Source organism: Triticum dicoccoides, chromosome 4A (assembly GCF_002162155.2).
Source record: "Triticum dicoccoides isolate Atlit2015 ecotype Zavitan chromosome 4A, WEW_v2.0, whole genome shotgun sequence".
NCBI lineage: Eukaryota > Viridiplantae > Streptophyta > Magnoliopsida > Poales > Poaceae > Triticum > Triticum dicoccoides.
Window position 1 is genome coordinate 595,093,093 of NC_041386.1, and position 17,268 is coordinate 595,110,360.

General features: G+C 48.1%; 2 non-coding genes across 2 annotated transcripts; both read left to right on the forward strand.

Moving 5' to 3' along the window:
• The first annotated feature begins 365 nt into the window (after window positions 1–365).
• On the forward strand, window positions 366–436 carry TRNAG-GCC. The gene has a single exon. It is a non-coding gene; the product is annotated as a tRNA-Gly (tRNA).
• A 7,743-nt stretch (window positions 437–8,179) lies between these two features.
• Window positions 8,180–8,250, forward strand: TRNAG-GCC. The gene has a single exon. It is a non-coding gene; the product is annotated as a tRNA-Gly (tRNA).
• The last annotated feature ends 9,018 nt before the right edge of the window (window positions 8,251–17,268 follow it).

Consider the following 17,268-nt stretch of genomic DNA (forward strand, 5'->3'; position numbering starts at 1 on the left):
CGACGACGACGACGACGAAAAGAAGAAACCGCTGCGTGCGTTTGAGCGTTTCAAGTCTCGTACGTACAGCGTAATGACAATGACACAACGTTTTGCTTTTCTTGGGCGATCCGCACCGGATAGAGTAGAGCAGTGCCAGTACTACATGGGCGATGTGACGGTTGCCGGAAGAGCAAAGCGAGCCCAAAGACGATCGATGACGGTTCCTGGATGGGCTCAACCTCTTTCTTTCCGGTTTGTTTGGCCGGTGAGCCCCTGACATCGACGTCGTGTTGCATCCTGGTGGCACGGCTCGTGTCATTTTGTTTCTTGGCTTCTTCTTACTATTGTTATTATTGTGGTCCCTTTCTCTCCGTTGCATGGAAGCACCAGTGGTCTAGTGGTAGAATAGTACCCTGCCACGGTACAGACCCGGGTTCGATTCCCGGCTGGTGCATTGCATTCCCTCTTTTTTATTTGCCATTCTCGTTTTTTTCTCCTATTATTTGTTGTGTTTTCACCTTCTTTTCAGTGGCGCTGTTTTCACATGTCCTGAGGAACAACTTCATACGCGAACTTGTATTTTTTTTTTGAGAGCCGAACTTGTATTTGTTTGTTTTGAGAAATCTGACGATAGTACTAACTTGAAGCCTAAAAACCGCCTGCGACCAGACGAATATTGGCTGACAAACAAACAAGCTGGGCCATGCTGCCGCACCTGCAAAACCGAAACGCCCCGTGAGGAGGAGGTAGGGCCTGCAGAGCCCAAGCACCACCACCAGATTCCCAGGCCCACCCGGTCTTGCCGTCTGTGCTCACTCACTCATCTGCAGAGCCCAAGCTATGCCAACAACATACCTACGTGTAGACGCGCAAAATTTGAATGAATTTAAACGGACACGCGTCGCCGTCCGATATGAATGTACGCGCAGGCGCCGGATTCGCTCGCGAAAAAATAAGAGAGAGCACGGCTCGCTCTAGGTGGCGCGCCATTTCATCATCATGGTGCGGGAGTACATCATTTCCAGTAGGTGCTGGCAGCAGAGGGACCTCGCCACGCTACCTCTACCTCTAGCTAGCTAGGTAGGTGGTTGGGTTGGGACTTGGGACGGTACTGCACATCATCGTCCTGCTCGACGACTGCTCTACTCTACTCGAACGTTTTCAAGGCGCGCGGAGACGGGGACCGGAACCGGCAATGCATATGCATAATATCATGCAGCCAGTACTCCGGCAAGGCTGACATGGCAGCATTTCGTGCATCGGCTGTCTGTCTCACATCTCTCCGTGTTTGGTTGCGCGCCCTGCAGGCAGACTGCAGCGAACCTTAGCCTGCCTTTCAATCAAGGGATTTTAAGAGCATCTACATCCGGACTTGACAAATCTCCCCCCCCATCACCGCGCGCACGCACGCGGGCGCGTCCGCGGACAGTGTCCACCGGCCTCTCATATGTTGTGCCGCATATTCACGTGCTCGAATTTCGATTCTCAATCCATGCAATCCATGCACGTCGATCATACAATACAAACTATTCGAATTCAACGGGTTAAAACAAAGCCAAAGCAAATCATAGTTCAACAGACCGGACATTGCCAAAATGAAATCAATGTCCGAGCGTGACACATGGATTCGGATCACTGCCCGGGAGTCTGATCCGAGCGGAATGCGTCATGCTCGTCCTGCTCCGCCTGCATCCGGGCTGCCTGCACCACCTGCATCCGGGCCGCATGATCTGCTGGCGCCCTCGCCGCATCGTACTCCCTACGGTCGTTGATCTCCTTCTTCTTGTCCACAAGCCACTTCTTTGTATGCCCACCCAAAAGGGTTTTGTCCGCCAACATGATCTTCGCATCCTCCGTGTCCCGTGCGAGTTGCAACCTCTCCTTCTCAAGCTCAATCTCGCCAAATGTCTTGGCTTTTTCGAGTTCCCATTTGATAGCTGCTTGTTGCTTCTCCAGCTCGATCTTATATAGTAGAAGTAACTACACAAATTACATCATATGGATCACAATCTCATATGATCATTATATTGAAGAACATGAGAAAACATACCAAGTACCAACTAATACAAACCCGTAGTCTAAAGGTGCACCACCAGAAAATCATCATGGGAGTAGCATGGGCGATGAAGATGAGCAAGGGGCCGATTCTCTTCACCGATAGAATACATGAGTGTGGCTTTAGATTGGACCCTCTCGAAACGCAAAGTGATGGCAATGTTAGGTGTGTTTGGTTGCATTCTCATCTCAGCATAGTTGTTCCTTCTTCGTGCATGCTCAACTCAACACCCCTCTTCATGCATGCTCCTAGTGTATTTGTGTTGAACTAGTGTGGACTCATGCACCCTCCATACACCCTATCAAACACCCAAAAGTGGGTCGAGAAGGAAACTTTTGGAATCATACATCCTACGAAACACACCCATATAGAAGAACTTGTCAGTAGAGCTTGCACACGTCAACTTTTTTCTTTGGAAAAATGTCCAAGGCCATATATTGAGCATCATGTGTCCCTGCAAACAGACCTATATAAAAAGATAAAATTCCAATCAAATTCTTGGGACCGAAGTCTTCTTCCTCATGCATCCACCAGCGGTGCGCCATGAGCGTAGCTTGATGCTGCCTCTGGGCTCTACCTCATTGGAGCAAACTTTTATAAACACAAGAGCTTGTAGAAGCGGCGACCGGGAAGTCATCGATGTAGACCAGGAGGCGCCGACGATCGCGATATGTGAAACAGATCATCGTCCGGAGAGGAAAACGCCAAGACTACGAACGCTGGGCGAATCCATTGGAAACCTAAACCGACCCGGTGCTGGAAGGCCCATCGGAGACACGACTTTGTATGCCCTCCGCAGGTGACAAGCACATCAACGAAATGGGGAAAGGGCGGTGAGAAAATTATTCTCAGGGACAACGTCGCCACCGCGCCGTCTCAAATCGTGAAGTCTCCCTAGAGAAAACCTAAAAAAATCATCAATGCTGGTGCACGATAGGTCCGGGTATGGCGTCGAGTTCGCTGCCGTCAAGGGCACATGCAACGATGCCCTGTTCTCCGGTGACCTAGCCAGGCCGGGCCGTCGTTGAAGATCGCTGTTGGCGGCTTCACCAATACCGTCGTTGAGCACGCCTTACGTAGATCACTCGAACACACATCTCCTTCGTCATCTCCCTCCGAGCATCCACATCGGCCCACGCCTGAACATGAACTCCCAGCCGTAGCCGCCATGTGGGCTTTGCCAGGCGGCAGCGAGAGGGAGAGAAGATGGGAAATGGATAGGGTGGCATCAACTCTATAATTGGGCTCTTCTCCGTCTATGTGAACTACTTCTAATGTGTTTTGTGCGAATATGACTATACATAAATAAGATTCTTTCTTGGAATAGCTCATAAATGAAGAGTCTAGTATGGACAAGAGAGACGAGCATTGAATCATGATCATACATGAAGACCGAGGCAAGCACAGAATAATAAATACTAAATTGTACTCCCTTTGTTTTTATTTACTATGCATATTAGGTTTGACTGAAGACAAACTTCGTAAAGTTTGACTAGGTTTATAGAAAAAATATAAACATTTATCGTAAAAAATCAAAGTGATGTGAAAGTAGATTCAATAATGAATCTACTGGTATTGATTTGTTATTGTACGTGTTAATATTTTTGTTTATAAACTTTATCAAAATTTACAAAGCTCGACCATAACCAAAACTAATACACGGCCTAAATAAAAACGAAGGCCTAGTTTGGTAGCACTGTTTTTTTAAAACTGTGGTATTCCAAAACCTCAGTTTTCCAACGCGGGGGTAATGAATACCTTGGTTTGTCCAAAGCACTGTTTTCATCTGTTTCTTCAAAACCACAGATCCGTTTGGCAAGTTCTGTTTTACCTGTTTTTTGACTGACCGCAACTAACTCAGCAACACCCAAGGAGCTAATTTTTTTTTATTTTTTTTGCAATCACCCAAGGAGCTAATCAGCGTGTAAAAAGTAAACACGGCCATGCAATGCATGCAGCCATCACATGCAAGCCAAGTCGAAGGGAGTAGTAAAGCAGAGACGATACGTTCGTGCGATCGCGGTGCAATTATTTGCCTAACGTATTATAAGAAGGTATTCGGAAAAAAGGGGATTTTTTTTTTGAGCATCAGTACAGACACAAGCGCTCATATACACGCGCATACACTCACCTCTATGAACGCACACACGCACACCCTATCCCTATGAGCACCTCCAAAAGACTGAGCCGGCATATCATCTTGAGATTTACGAAGTCACCGTAGACGCCTCGTCGTTGACGGAAACGTCTACTTTCACTGAAAGCGCATCGCCGGAAATCCTGAAATAAATCCAGGAATAATGCGAGCACCAGGATTTGAACCCTAATGGGTTGGGGATACCACTGTCCACCTAACCAACTCAACCACAGATTGATTCGCAAAAGGGAATTTTTCTGTAAGAAAGGGAGACGAGCCCACATGTGGCATGACGTCCTATGATATGATCTCAGGACCTTTATGTACCGTCCACGGACGAGATCATTCCATCTTTCTGAAGCCTAGGTGGACTTCGCGCGATGCTACTCGATGCTTAACGTGGCCTCAACGCTAAAGAAGTTACTCGTTGCTCTAGACTTGGTAACGATGTGTTAACCCTTGGACGTCTCGCCGCACACACACGGCCTGCATCTGTCGCCGATATGGTGGTTGGGCGTTTGGCACCAAACCTGGAGAGCGGAGAGCCGTGCCGTGCCATGTAGCGCCGACGCCGCGGCGCGACGTGCGCGTCCCAAGAGAACCTGGAGTAGGACCATACATCCACCCATCCAGGAGATGGAGGAGAGTGGAGGGCCCCGTCCCGTGACCATGGCGCGACCGCGACGTGCCGCGCGCACACGTACGTCTGCTCGGCGTGGGCTCTCTTTGTCTGCGTTGCATTCATCCCGGAGCTTTTTTTTTTTGATCGGCATCCCGGAGCTTTTGGGGCCTGGTGGCGTGTCGACCGATGGCCACGCGTGGGGAAACGGCCGTTCCGTTGGCTTTTTGGTTCCTTCCGGCCGGGGCCCTCCCTCGTCCGGTGCGCGCGCGTCGTTGGTTGGTTCGGCTACTAGGTGAAACTGAATATATATGTTGCACGCCAATGGTTGAGCACCAATTTGCACCCGCGGACGAGGTGCAAAATTGTTGCATTGACGCGTCATATCAACTTTTCTTTTTTTCTTTTTAGACAATGACACAAATTAACTAGTGCACGGTGGGAGCAGCCGAGCGGCAGCGGCAGAGCACCAATTTGCACCCATGACCGACCATCCCCAGACTTGCATGTTTTTTGAATATTATTTTGCTCATTCAATCCTTTCTTTCAAGGGCAATAGAGTACATTGTTGTGTGCGTGCGTGTCACTGTCCAAGTGATTGAGGAATGCCAGATGGAGCTCAAGATACGCAAGTAGAAGGTACGTAGACGCTAGCACACAACCGATTTAACCACATTTAAACACCCATCGGCCCTAGTGAAAATTAAGTAATCTTCCACGTGTGGTTTCGTCAAGCCGGGAGAGAGGACCGAATGTATGTGACGGCGAGCGGCGCCTCCGATGGAGTCTTTTTGCAAGGTTCTCCATTTTCATCACGGATGGAAAAATGAGAGACGTGATTGATCGGAATCCCAAACCGAGTAAAACAAAGTGCCGCCATCGCAGTTCGTTTGTAGTCAGTGTCCTGGTAGGCATCACAGTTCTTTGCATGAACCTTAGTTTCCTTTTCTTCTCCACGCACTCCTTTAATCATGAAATGAGTGCCCTATTTATTTTTAGTACGGTCTCGAACACGACGTCTAATTACAGATCATGTTTAATAGATGTATAACATTAACCTTTTTCGAGATAAATGTAAACTGGTTACGCGTGGCCATGCAGAGTCAAAATATAAACATTTCGAGGCAGCTGTCAACCTGTGAGCTTGTACTTTTTGAATCGTTTCTTTCAGTACTATATATTGATGGGGCCGCACCGCTGTCATCCACCACACAAATGGGCAATGGATAGCAACATGCATGTAGCAATTTACGTCAAAATATTGCAAAACACAACCCCCTCAGCTTGTGCATCTGAGGTGCCGGTGAATCCGCGGATCCGCCTCCACTCCGCCTGCCACTCCAGCAGCTGGTGCCAGTGAGGGGAGTCCTTGTGCCTCGACTCTCGCTGGTAGATATGTAGGGTTTTAGTCATCGACCGACACTCGAACAGATGGCAACATTCTTCTCCAAGTAAGTCTTTCGGGCCCCAAATCTTCTCAAGTATGGCTTCGCCCCGCCGAACATCATGTGCGCCTGTTCTTTGTGCCGCCGCGGGTCGACGGCGTCAAGCTCCACGGATTTGGAGAGGCTACAACCTAACCATCGTGTGCCTCACATTGAGTCGGGGAAACGCAAGGAGGTCGCCATGCACGGCGGCAGTGCTCTGTAATCTGAACACCACAGATGAGTTTGGCAACGCTGGAGGGCACGTAGATTGCGGCGACGGTGGCGGCATGGCCTCCATGAGAGCTCGTCGCTCGAGGGAGGTTCAGGGATCGTAGAAATGCTCTCCCTCGCGCACTAGGCAGATGCGATGCTTAGATTTATCCATCGGGTGCGAAGATGGATAAGGATGACCTTTCCACGTAAACAAGTCAACTGTTAGGACCAGTCAATGTATACCACATCAGCAAAATACGTTGGATACAATAACGATGACCGTAGAGTGACACATTTATGCAATCTCAGTGACCGTATTCTGACACTTCTTGAATACAGTGACCAAAGTGAACTCTAGGATCAAGTTCAGGTACCATAGATGTAATTTACTCTGAAATAAGTATGTGCTGCTTTGCTTCGGTTTGAGTTTTGCTCCAGAATTTCCTTGGCTGAGCTGGTGACTTTTGTACCAGTAAAGTTGCGGATGAGCTTTCCATCTGTTGATCGACCAGCAAATCCAGACCGTCATCTCTCGCCGTGGGAGGGAGGGAGGTCGACGTTGAGCTGACCATCTCCCTCCCAAAGGAAAGAAGACGGTAAAGCAGGGTCGGTCTCTCTTTTCCTTCCCGAGTTTTGCTAGAGCTACGGGTAGATTTGTACTGAAGCAAGCTTATAGGTGAGTTGTCAACTTGTCATTGCAAATAGGAAGGAAAGAAAGGCCCACATCGTGAATTTCACGAGAGAGTGGATTAATAAGGGTGAGACGCGTACACCCCGTAGCCCACTTCCGTGAAACCATCCCGTACGCCTAGGATTTTCGTTTCTTCCCGGCCCTTTGGCAACCAATTTGCACATCGCCGTCACGCGGTCACACGGTGAATGAATGTATATACGTAGTATAAGGATAAGGAGTACTAGTAGCTCTCACACGGTCTGAAGAAAAGACGGCGCAATTAAACTGGAGTTACACACGTCGTGTGCAGGAGCAGGCCGGCGATCGCTACCGGCAGTCCGCAACACTCTGCGCCGTGCATGAGTGCATGACGACGACGACGGCGACGAAACGAAGAAACTGCTGCGTGCGTTTGAGCGTTGCAGGCCTTCCTACAGTGGATGGACATGGACACGACGTTTGGCTGCTCTTGGGTGCTCCGCACCGGATAGAGTAGAGCAGTTGTAGTACATGAGCGATGTGACGGTTGCCGGAACAGCGAAGCCAAGACGATCACGGTTCCTCGGCTGAACTGCTCCGTCTGGAGTCCCTCTTTCCGGTTTGGCCGGTGAGCCCGTGACGTCGTGTTGCATCCTGGTGGCACGAAAAAAATTTATATGAGACCAGATCTCACGGTTAGCAGATGAGACCCGTTCTGATAGATGACACGTGACATGCACAAATCACAAAGCATCTAATCTTTTTTTCCCCTGATTTTAAATGGGGATGGAAGATGCTTAGTGATTTGTGAATGCCACGTGTCATTCATCAGGATAGGTCTTGCGTGAGACCTGATCTCATGAAATTCTTTTCCTGGTGATCTTCCCAAGGACTTAGCCATTTTGTTTCTTGGCTTCTTCTTGTTATTATTAATCATTGCGGTGGCTTTCTCTTAATCTCATTTGTCTCCGTTACCGCGGGAGGGAGGGCCTGTGTCCCTGTCACCGGCTCACGCCACTGTTTCATACTACTACTGCGCTAAGTACGCTCTAAGTAAGTCAAGGGTTAGTGAGCAAATTCACCACGCATGGAAGCACCAGTGGTCTAGTGGTAGAATAGTACCCTGCCACGGTACAGACCCGGGTTCGATTCCCGGCTGGTGCATTATCTCTCGTTTCTTTTTCTCCTACTATTTGTTGCGTTATCACCTTCTTTTCAGTGGCGCGTTTTCACCTACTAGTAAGTGTGTATGTGCAACGCACGTTTATTTGAACCAATAAGTATGTGCACATGCAATACACATCTATTTGGATTAACATATTATACTAAACTTAATACAAGACAATTTATTCATAAATTTGAAATTTCCCTATAAAGTACACGATCTCTTATTTTCAACTCGTACAAATAATAACATGTCTCCTGTATTAAAAGACCACCCATTTTTCTCAATGTATAAAATTCAAAATTATTTAGAAGATCCATCATGATTCTTCATGTGCAGTTGTGCACACATTTATGCAAGTATAGTCACACATGAAAATGTCACTTAGGACAAGCTAAGGAACCGTTTTAGTGCCAACAAATTTCAATCAAGAACTACACAAGATCGTCATGAATATATACAGAGAGAAGTGACCTCTCTTTCTCCGAGATTGATCGAACAACAAGTTTTTGTATATATCTATCCGACACTACTACATATGTACAATATAACATCTTTTATAATCCCTAACATCTAAAATCAATTTCAACTTCCACATGGCATTCTCCGTCTTTATGTATGACATGGTCAAGAAAGAATCCCGCCAATTCCTCTTAAATTACTCGTATGCGATCATGTGGTATGAGTTCATTCCGCATTTGTCACATCTAATTTAAAGAAGAGGGTCAATACATATATATGAAAGAAACTCAACACAACTGATGGTAATAAAATAAAATTGTGAATATTGTTTATGTACTAAATGATATGAGAAATTACCATGACCACAAAATATCCTACATTCATCATCATCATAATCAACATGCAGTTTTTGCTTCTCTTATATGTAGTCCAAGTCTTCTATCAGGAAAACATGTTAACTCAATTGTAGATAAGAACGGTATAAAAATGCTCATGTAAAATTACAATTGCCATGTATTTGCTGGACAAACAAATACACTTATGCAAACTTCAGGTTTTTTTAGTAAAACTTATGCGAACTTTAGTTTTTTTTATTAAAACTTATGCAAACTTTTGGGTTTTTTCAGTGAAACGTAATTTCATGACTGCAAGTAAGGTCTTGGTTCAGCGAATTTGTCTGTGAGTTCACTATGTAGTCGTGAGTTGGCCATGTAATAACCGGTAGTCAGTACTTAAAAAAACAGAGATGTCTGTTGCAGGTACGCGAAAATCAGTAAAAAAATATAAAGAAAGAAGGCGGATGTCTCTGTGTGTGCTCCAGGCGTGCGTGTGGTGCGTTCGCGTGAAGGCGAGCGTCTCTGTCGTTCAGGCATGCGAGCGGCCGCGGCGACCGTGTCCTCTCACCAGCTGGGCGGCATTGTCGACGCAGGTGAGTCAGTCGTCCAGCTTTGAGGCGGCGGCCTCCATGCACCGGGATTACCTTTGGACGACATCGTCCACACGCGAGTACTGGACAAGCGTGTCCAACGAAGCAGCACGCGTCAGAGTTGAGGGAGTCGGTGGTGGCTTCGGGCGAGTGAGATGGGGCCGTGATTAGCTTCACCTGCTGCACAGTGGCCGAGACCTGCACCGCTTTGGGGACGATGATGGTTGGCGACCAGGCGAATCTACATGCATGGCTGTGGGGGCAGATTCTTTTGGCCCGCTTATACTGGTCCAAGATACTCAGCGTTGCCCCCACTTGAAGGACCTCGACGGTGGGTGGTTGTCAACGTGGGTGTTGTGGATGAAGCTGAAGTCGATGCGGATGCCGGTGGTTCCCGGAAAGCATGCCCAGGATGTGGACGAAGTCGTTGCAGTCAGTAGAAGTGTGTTCGGAGGAAGCCGCAGCTCCTCCTCGCGTGTCTCCCATTGTGGCTCGCGTGAGTGGTGGGCTGGTGACTCGCGATCACGATTCCCTGATAGGAGACGATAGAATGCGCTCGCGATTAGTTTCCTAATAATTAGATGCGTTCGTGATTAGTTATCTAATAGGATGCAGCCATGATTAGTTTCCCAATAATTAGATGTGTCCATGATTAATTTCCTAATAGGATGGCTCGTAATTATTTTCCTAATAATAGGATGCGCGCGTGATTTTTTTTCCTAATAATAGGATGGGTTTGTGATTAGTTTCTTAATAATTAGATGTGCCCATGATTAATTTCTTAATAGGATGTGTCCGTGATTATATTTTCCTAATTGATCAGGCATGGACTTTCATATTTTCCTCCGCGGTGGAGTATGGTCAGTCAATGTAAATTGCTAAGTGCACACAGAGAACAGATTCGGTTAACGCTAGCCGTTAGATTGAGTTTAGTGGGACTAATCATGCGATGGTAATGTACCGTGTATGTTTTGTGAGGTGCACTTAGAGAAGATAATGTTTGCTCTTTTATAAGTAGTACAGATAGATATAGAAAAACCACCTGCGACCAGGAGGAATATGGCTGACAAACAAGCTGGGCCATGCTGCCGCACCTGCAAAACCGAAACGCCCCGTGAGGAGGAGGTACGGCCTGCAGAGCCCAAGCCCCGCGACCAGATTCCCAGGCCCTAAATGTACGCCCAGTGTCGGCGATCCGGTAGGTGCAGGCGCCGGATTCGCTCGCGAAAATAAAAAGAGACGGTCGCTGTAGGTGGCGCGCCATTTCGCAGTGCAGTACGTACTAGTACACACGTCGCTGGCAGCCATGGACCTCGCTAGCTCTAGCTCTTTTCATAGCTAGGTGGTTGGGTACTCGGAGTCGGAAATCATCATGCCGCTCGACTCGCCGGCGACGGGAGGAGCCAGGAACGCATATGCATGCACCCAGCAAGTGCTGCGGCAAGACCGGCCGGCAGTGTCACTGACTGATCGCCCGCAACAACCACTACTGGACTCGCGGTCTATGCCTACGGCCAAGAGCCGTCGGCATAGGCCCCCAAGCCGTCGGCATAGGTCTATGCCTACGGCTGCCGTCGGCATAGACCCGTCGGCGTAGATGCCGTCAGCGTAGTCTTGTCAGACCGTCGGCATAGTAAAGCCGTCGGCATAGGGGCCTATGCCGACGGCCTGGCGTCAGCCGTCGGCATAGTATAGCCGTCGGCAGTCTTTTTTGTCTGACGGCAACGGACGGCGCCGTCAAAAACGGGGACGAATCATGCAAGGCCACGTGGCAGGTCTATGCCTACGGCAAAGCCGTCGGCATAGATGAATCTATGCCGACGGCTTTGCCGTAGGCATAGCCCTGCCACGTGTCGTCTTCTGGTTACTCCTGGCAGCAGAGGTATGCCTACGGCTTTGTCGTCGGCATAGATTTTCATCTATGCCTATGGCAAAGCCGTCGGCATAGATCTGCCACGTGGCGAGCCCTGGTGACTCCTGGGCTTATATATGCCGACGGCTTTGCCGTAGGCATAGTTTTTTTTTATTTTCCTTGTTTTTTCTCTTTTCCAATTCATTTGACAGCATTTCAAAACAGAACAATATGAAATTATGCAGAAATATGACAGTTCATCATCTAAGCATACTCAAGTTCACCATCATCATCTAAACATACTCAAGTTCATCACATCATCTAAAGATCATCACCGACTCAAGTTCATGAACATAAAAGTTGTGCAAGACATGAAACATCATAAAAGTAGGAATATGAAAGGCATGGCACGACGACCACATGCACGGAATCATCAAGCAAGACCACCTCCGCCAAAACCACCACCTCCACCAAAACCACCACCTCCGCCAAAACCACCACCTCCACCAAAACCACCACCACTCTGCCAGATTGGAGTGACTGGGGTTGACGGAGCAGGAGTCGAGCCACCGGTTCCCTACTTGTTTCAGAAAAGATTCTAACAGTAAATATGATATGATAGTGTTGAATGAACGAGAACTAGTTTGTCAGTAGTTAGGCAAATGTACTAACCGGACCATCACTGCCTAGTGCCACCCATTCATCGAACGTGGGCACGTGTGGGGGTTCTCTCGCAGGTGGTGGTGGGGGTCCCATTTGTGGTGGACCCGTGCCGTTACTCCAAGCCGCCAACATAGCCTGAATGTTAGTTAAACAAGCAAACTAGAAGATCAGAAGGAATGGAAGTGCAAAATTTTAGCTTGGTTTTAAGAGGGCAGAACTAACCGTCATCATCTGACGGTTGTAATCATCGTTTGCCTTCACTCGTTTCAAGCACCCCCGCACCTCGAGATTCCTATGCTCGACAAACTCCTTATATGCCTACATAATTTAGATTGTTTCTAAGTGAGCAATGCTGAAAATAAACTGAGAATGCTAGATAGAAAAAGATAAAGAGGAAGTACTTACAGCATGCTGGCGGGCTAAAGGAGTCTGTGAACGCCCCGTACTCTCTAACTGGCTCGGGTTGCTAGCCCGAAGCTGTGTGTACGAGATCGAAGGAGTGATCAAGCCGTCGAAACACGGATACCGGCCATTCTTCTTCCCCTGGATGGCCACCACCGCCGTGTCGTCGATCTGACACTGGGCGACCTCGGCAACAGGAACATCCGGATGCAACTCCTGATAGTGATGAATGTAAGACCCCAGGTGCTCCTCGGTCTTGCCGTAGTACTGGCTCTCGCCCTCCTTGCGACGACTCCGCTCGCGGGCCAGCTTCCACGACTCCATGTCTGAGAGCGGCCTCTTCAATTTGTCCTCCTACAACGTCAAATAGAAGTTAGCCATACATAAGAACATGACGGTAAAGAAGAACAAAAATGCATCATGCACATAGATATACCTTCATGGCCTTGAAGCTCGAGTGGTTCCTGTTTCCTTGGCCGTGTGTCCCGTCGGCTCCACGGTTAGCCCGGCCCTTGATGCTCTTGGCAGCAAACTCTGCATCGGCGCCGAGCCACCTATCCACCAAACTCGCCCATCCGTCATGCCTTCCATAGCACCAACGAGGAACAACCTATGCAAATTTTGGAAGCATGACATGTGAGCACGAAACATAGAGTTGACTGCTTGAAACAATGAAAAGTTAGTAATAGTTACCATCATGAACTGCTCCCTGTTCAAGGTAAGTCGCTGCTTCTGCGCTTGACTTTTGGTCATCTTTTGGTGCAGGTAGTAGTGGTAGTACTGCGAGACGGCAACCCAGCGCACCTCGTACTGCAACTGACGAGCTTTCTTCTTCGCAGCCGCAAGCAAGACCACGTCGGCTCTGGCCTTGTGCTCGTCAAGAACTCTATAGAGTTGCTGCATAAACTAGAAGCAAACAAGGCATGAGTTGAGTGATCCAATGATAAACTATGAACGAAACTGAAGACAAGTGATTCAGAAGAGAACTTACCCAAAATTTGGTGATCACGGCCTTAGCGGCTGTCCCGTACTCCGCGTTGCTGCAAGCCTCGTAGTGGGCCCAGCTCGTGGCCAAAACCCGCAACTGCGGGTCCCTGTCTGGCCGCGGGCAGAATAGGCCAGGCCAAAAGTGCTTCAACAGGACAGTGATAAGGCCGTTCGGTTTACGGCCATTTCCGCGAAGGATCCAGTTTCTGCAAAAGAATCAAATGATTGCCATGTGTACAATAAGAAAATGTTATCATGTGTTGAAAATATGATTGAGAGGCACTTACTCTGTCCCCACAGGTTCAATGATCCACTTGTGCTCCTCAATAGAAGGTGGTGTAGGTAGTCCGGCATTACCACGCAGCCACCCCTGCGGAGCACCCGGTGGCAAGCCACCCCACAACTCGGGATCAACCTCCCCTCCACCCTCCTTGCCCTCCTCCTCACCCTCCTCCTCGGCCTCCTCCTCCTCACCCTCCTCCTCGGCCTCCTCCTCCTCACCCTCCTCCTCGGCCTCCTCCTCCTCACCCTCCTCCTCGGCCTCCTCCTCCTCGCCATCAGGAACATACTCCTCCTCCTCAGACTCAGAAGGTGCCTCTGTATGGGAGGGCATCGAAGAAGACCCTCGTATTTCAGACACGGCCCGGAGTTTTTTGCCCCGGCTGCCTCTCCCCCCACCTCCTCCTCCTCTAGGGGCTCTCCCCCCACTGCCTCCTCCTCTAGGGTCTCCTCCCCCGACCCCTCCACCTCCCTGTGAGGTGCCATCCTCGCGTAGTCGGGAGGGAACCTTGTGGGCTCGTCCACTCCGAGTAAGTCCTCCTTTGAGTTTACTGAGGAAACTGGCACCACTAGACTTGCCCATGATTAGCAAACCTGCATTGAGAAGAGAATAAACAATTAGTAAGGATATCAATTAAACAAGCATACAGGAAAAACATTAATACCAGAAGTGCACATTAAGCATACTATTGTAATGATCATTAAAAGAACTTACATTTTCTAGAACCCATATGAATCATCGCTATTGTAATCTATTTGTGGAGCGGTCTCATCATCACTATCACGCATATCTTCTTCGTTGTCTGACAGAGGTGGAGGCTCTTCCTCATCGTCAGCGTCTTCATTTAACTTTTCAAGCATAATTATGTCTCTTTGATTCACAACTGCCTCACCATCAATCCTTGCGTCGTCGTCGTTTGGGTCCAGGTCAACATAATCCAAGTCATCATCCTCGTTGTTTCGGACCACGTCATCATGTTCCTCTTGATAGAACACTCCCTCGTATGTCATGGGGTTTATGTTGTAGTAATCATCATCGTTCGGGTCCGGTAGCTTACCATGCGGCGACACCTTGAACACAACTTCCCAACCCTTTAGGTACACTTTCTGGCATGGGTAAGGCAGATAATATACTTGTGTGGCCTGGGTAGCGGCGATAAAGAGATCAGCTCCGGCATAGACGGTTGATGGTTTAACTTCAACTAAACCAATAGAGGGCGTATGTCTCAGGCCCTTTTTGGGGTCGAACCATCGGCATTTGAACACAGTGAGACTTAGGTGTTCGCGGCCAAGTTTGAATGTAAGCTCGTATATTTTTCCTACCCTTCCGTAGTAATCTATTTTATTATCTCCTTCAGTGAAGACTCCGGTATTTATGGTTTCGGGATCAGGCCGACTGTTCTGGTGCTCCTCTGTATGGAAGCGATACCCATTCACATCATACTTTTCGCATGTCATGACGACAGGGTCAAAACCCATGGAAACCCATCTCAATTCTTCATCCATTGATTCGGTCGGATCATTTCCCTACAAGTTCAATTGAAATTATAGGGTGCATGAGTTTAATTGAAATTACAGGGTGCATGAGTTTAATTGAAAGTGTGAAAAATTACTTTCTCCATGAACCACGCAACGAAATTTTTCCTTCCATCAGCACCCTTTCGGAGAAGAGCAAGTGCCTCCGCTTCAGTAGGAGGCAGCATTCCTGTCCATTCTTCCTCAACGAATCGACTACAATAAGAAAAGCGGTATAAGAACTAGGCAAAGTGAACATAACGAATTGACTAAAAGAATGGTGCAAAGGTATTACCTCATCCACTCATCCTCAACTTCCTTGATGTTGTGCAAGATATAGAACATGACATCCTCCCACTCATCTCGTGGCATGACATAAGATGTCGAGCATCCAGCCCTGCCACCTTGCCCGGTGAATAGAGGCAACTTGGGTTTATACTTGGGTTCTTCTGTATTGTATCGAGACACCTTATTGTGCAACGTGGGAACATGGTCCGGATAGTAGGCTGTCCTGAGGTCTGCCACCTCCTCTAGGATAACTGCCTCAGCTATGGAAGCTTTAATCTTAGCTTTGTTTCCACATTTCCGTCTCAGATGCTTGTTCTGTCTCTCAGGGCCGTACTTCCAACGATACTGCACAGGCCCCCCCAACAATACCTCGTTCGCAAGGTGCAAAATGAGATGTGTCATCGGAGTAAAGAAGCCTGGCGGGAAGATCTTCTCTAGCTCGCATATCAACTCCGGCGCCTTCTTATGCATTTCTTTTATCTTCTCAGGACATACTTCTTTAGCACAAAGCGTTTGGAAGAAATGGCTTAACTCCGCAAGCACACGCCAGACACGCTCGGGAACATAGCCTCGAACCATCACCGGCATAATCCGCTCAATCCATACATGATAGTCATGACTCTTGAGCCCGGTCACTCTGCCCGTTGAAAGATTGACCCCCTTACTTATATTCGACGCATAACCATCAGTGAACTTCACGACGTGTTTCAGCCACTTGAATGCCTCCATCTTATGATCCTTTTTAAGTACGAAGTCAGCATCTGGCTTGAACCAAGATTTTCGACTGCCTGTGGGAGGTTGCATGTGAAGACGTGGTCTATCACAAATATTCTGTTGATCAACTCTAGCATTAACATTATCCTTTGTCTTATCAGGAATGTTGAGGATCGTGTTAAAAAGGGACTCTGCGACATTCTTTTCGGTGTGCATCACGTCGATGTTGTATGGAAGTTTGAGGTCCTTAAAATAGGGAAGCTGCGTGAAGGGGGTAATGTGAGTCCAGTTGTGCGTCTCACCATATCCTTCAAAATATTTTTTCCCTTTACCTTTGCCTTTGCCTTTGCCTTTCCCTTCACAGGCAAGCTTAAGAGCTTTGATCTGAGCAAGCACATCCTCACCAGAAAACGTTGGAATCTCATTTACTTCATAGACAACTTTGCCTTTTGTGAAGTTCTTCTTGTCTTCCCTATCAAGATGGTCTGGAGGGAGGAATTGTCGATGCTGGTCAAAGGCAACATACTTGCCACCCTTCTTCATCCAAATGAAAATCAAGGCCTGCATGCACACTGGGCAAGGCATCTTTCCACTTGTACACCATCCGCAGAACAGGGCATAGCCGGGAAAGTCATGCATGCAATACTGTAGCCAAACTTTCATCAAGAAATTTTTCTGCAGATGCCGGTCGTATGTCAACCTCGGGAAGTACCAAGAATGGTGCAAATCATCCACCAACGGCTGCATAAACACACTCAAATTCTTCCCTGGATATTCAGGCCCCGGAATTATAAGCGACAGGAACATGGTCTTGCGTTGCATTATGGCGCCGGGAGGGAGATTGAGCGGAATAACAAATATGGGCCAGCAGCTGTATGGATTAGACGACATACCATATGGATTGAACCCATCACCTGTTATAGCAATTCT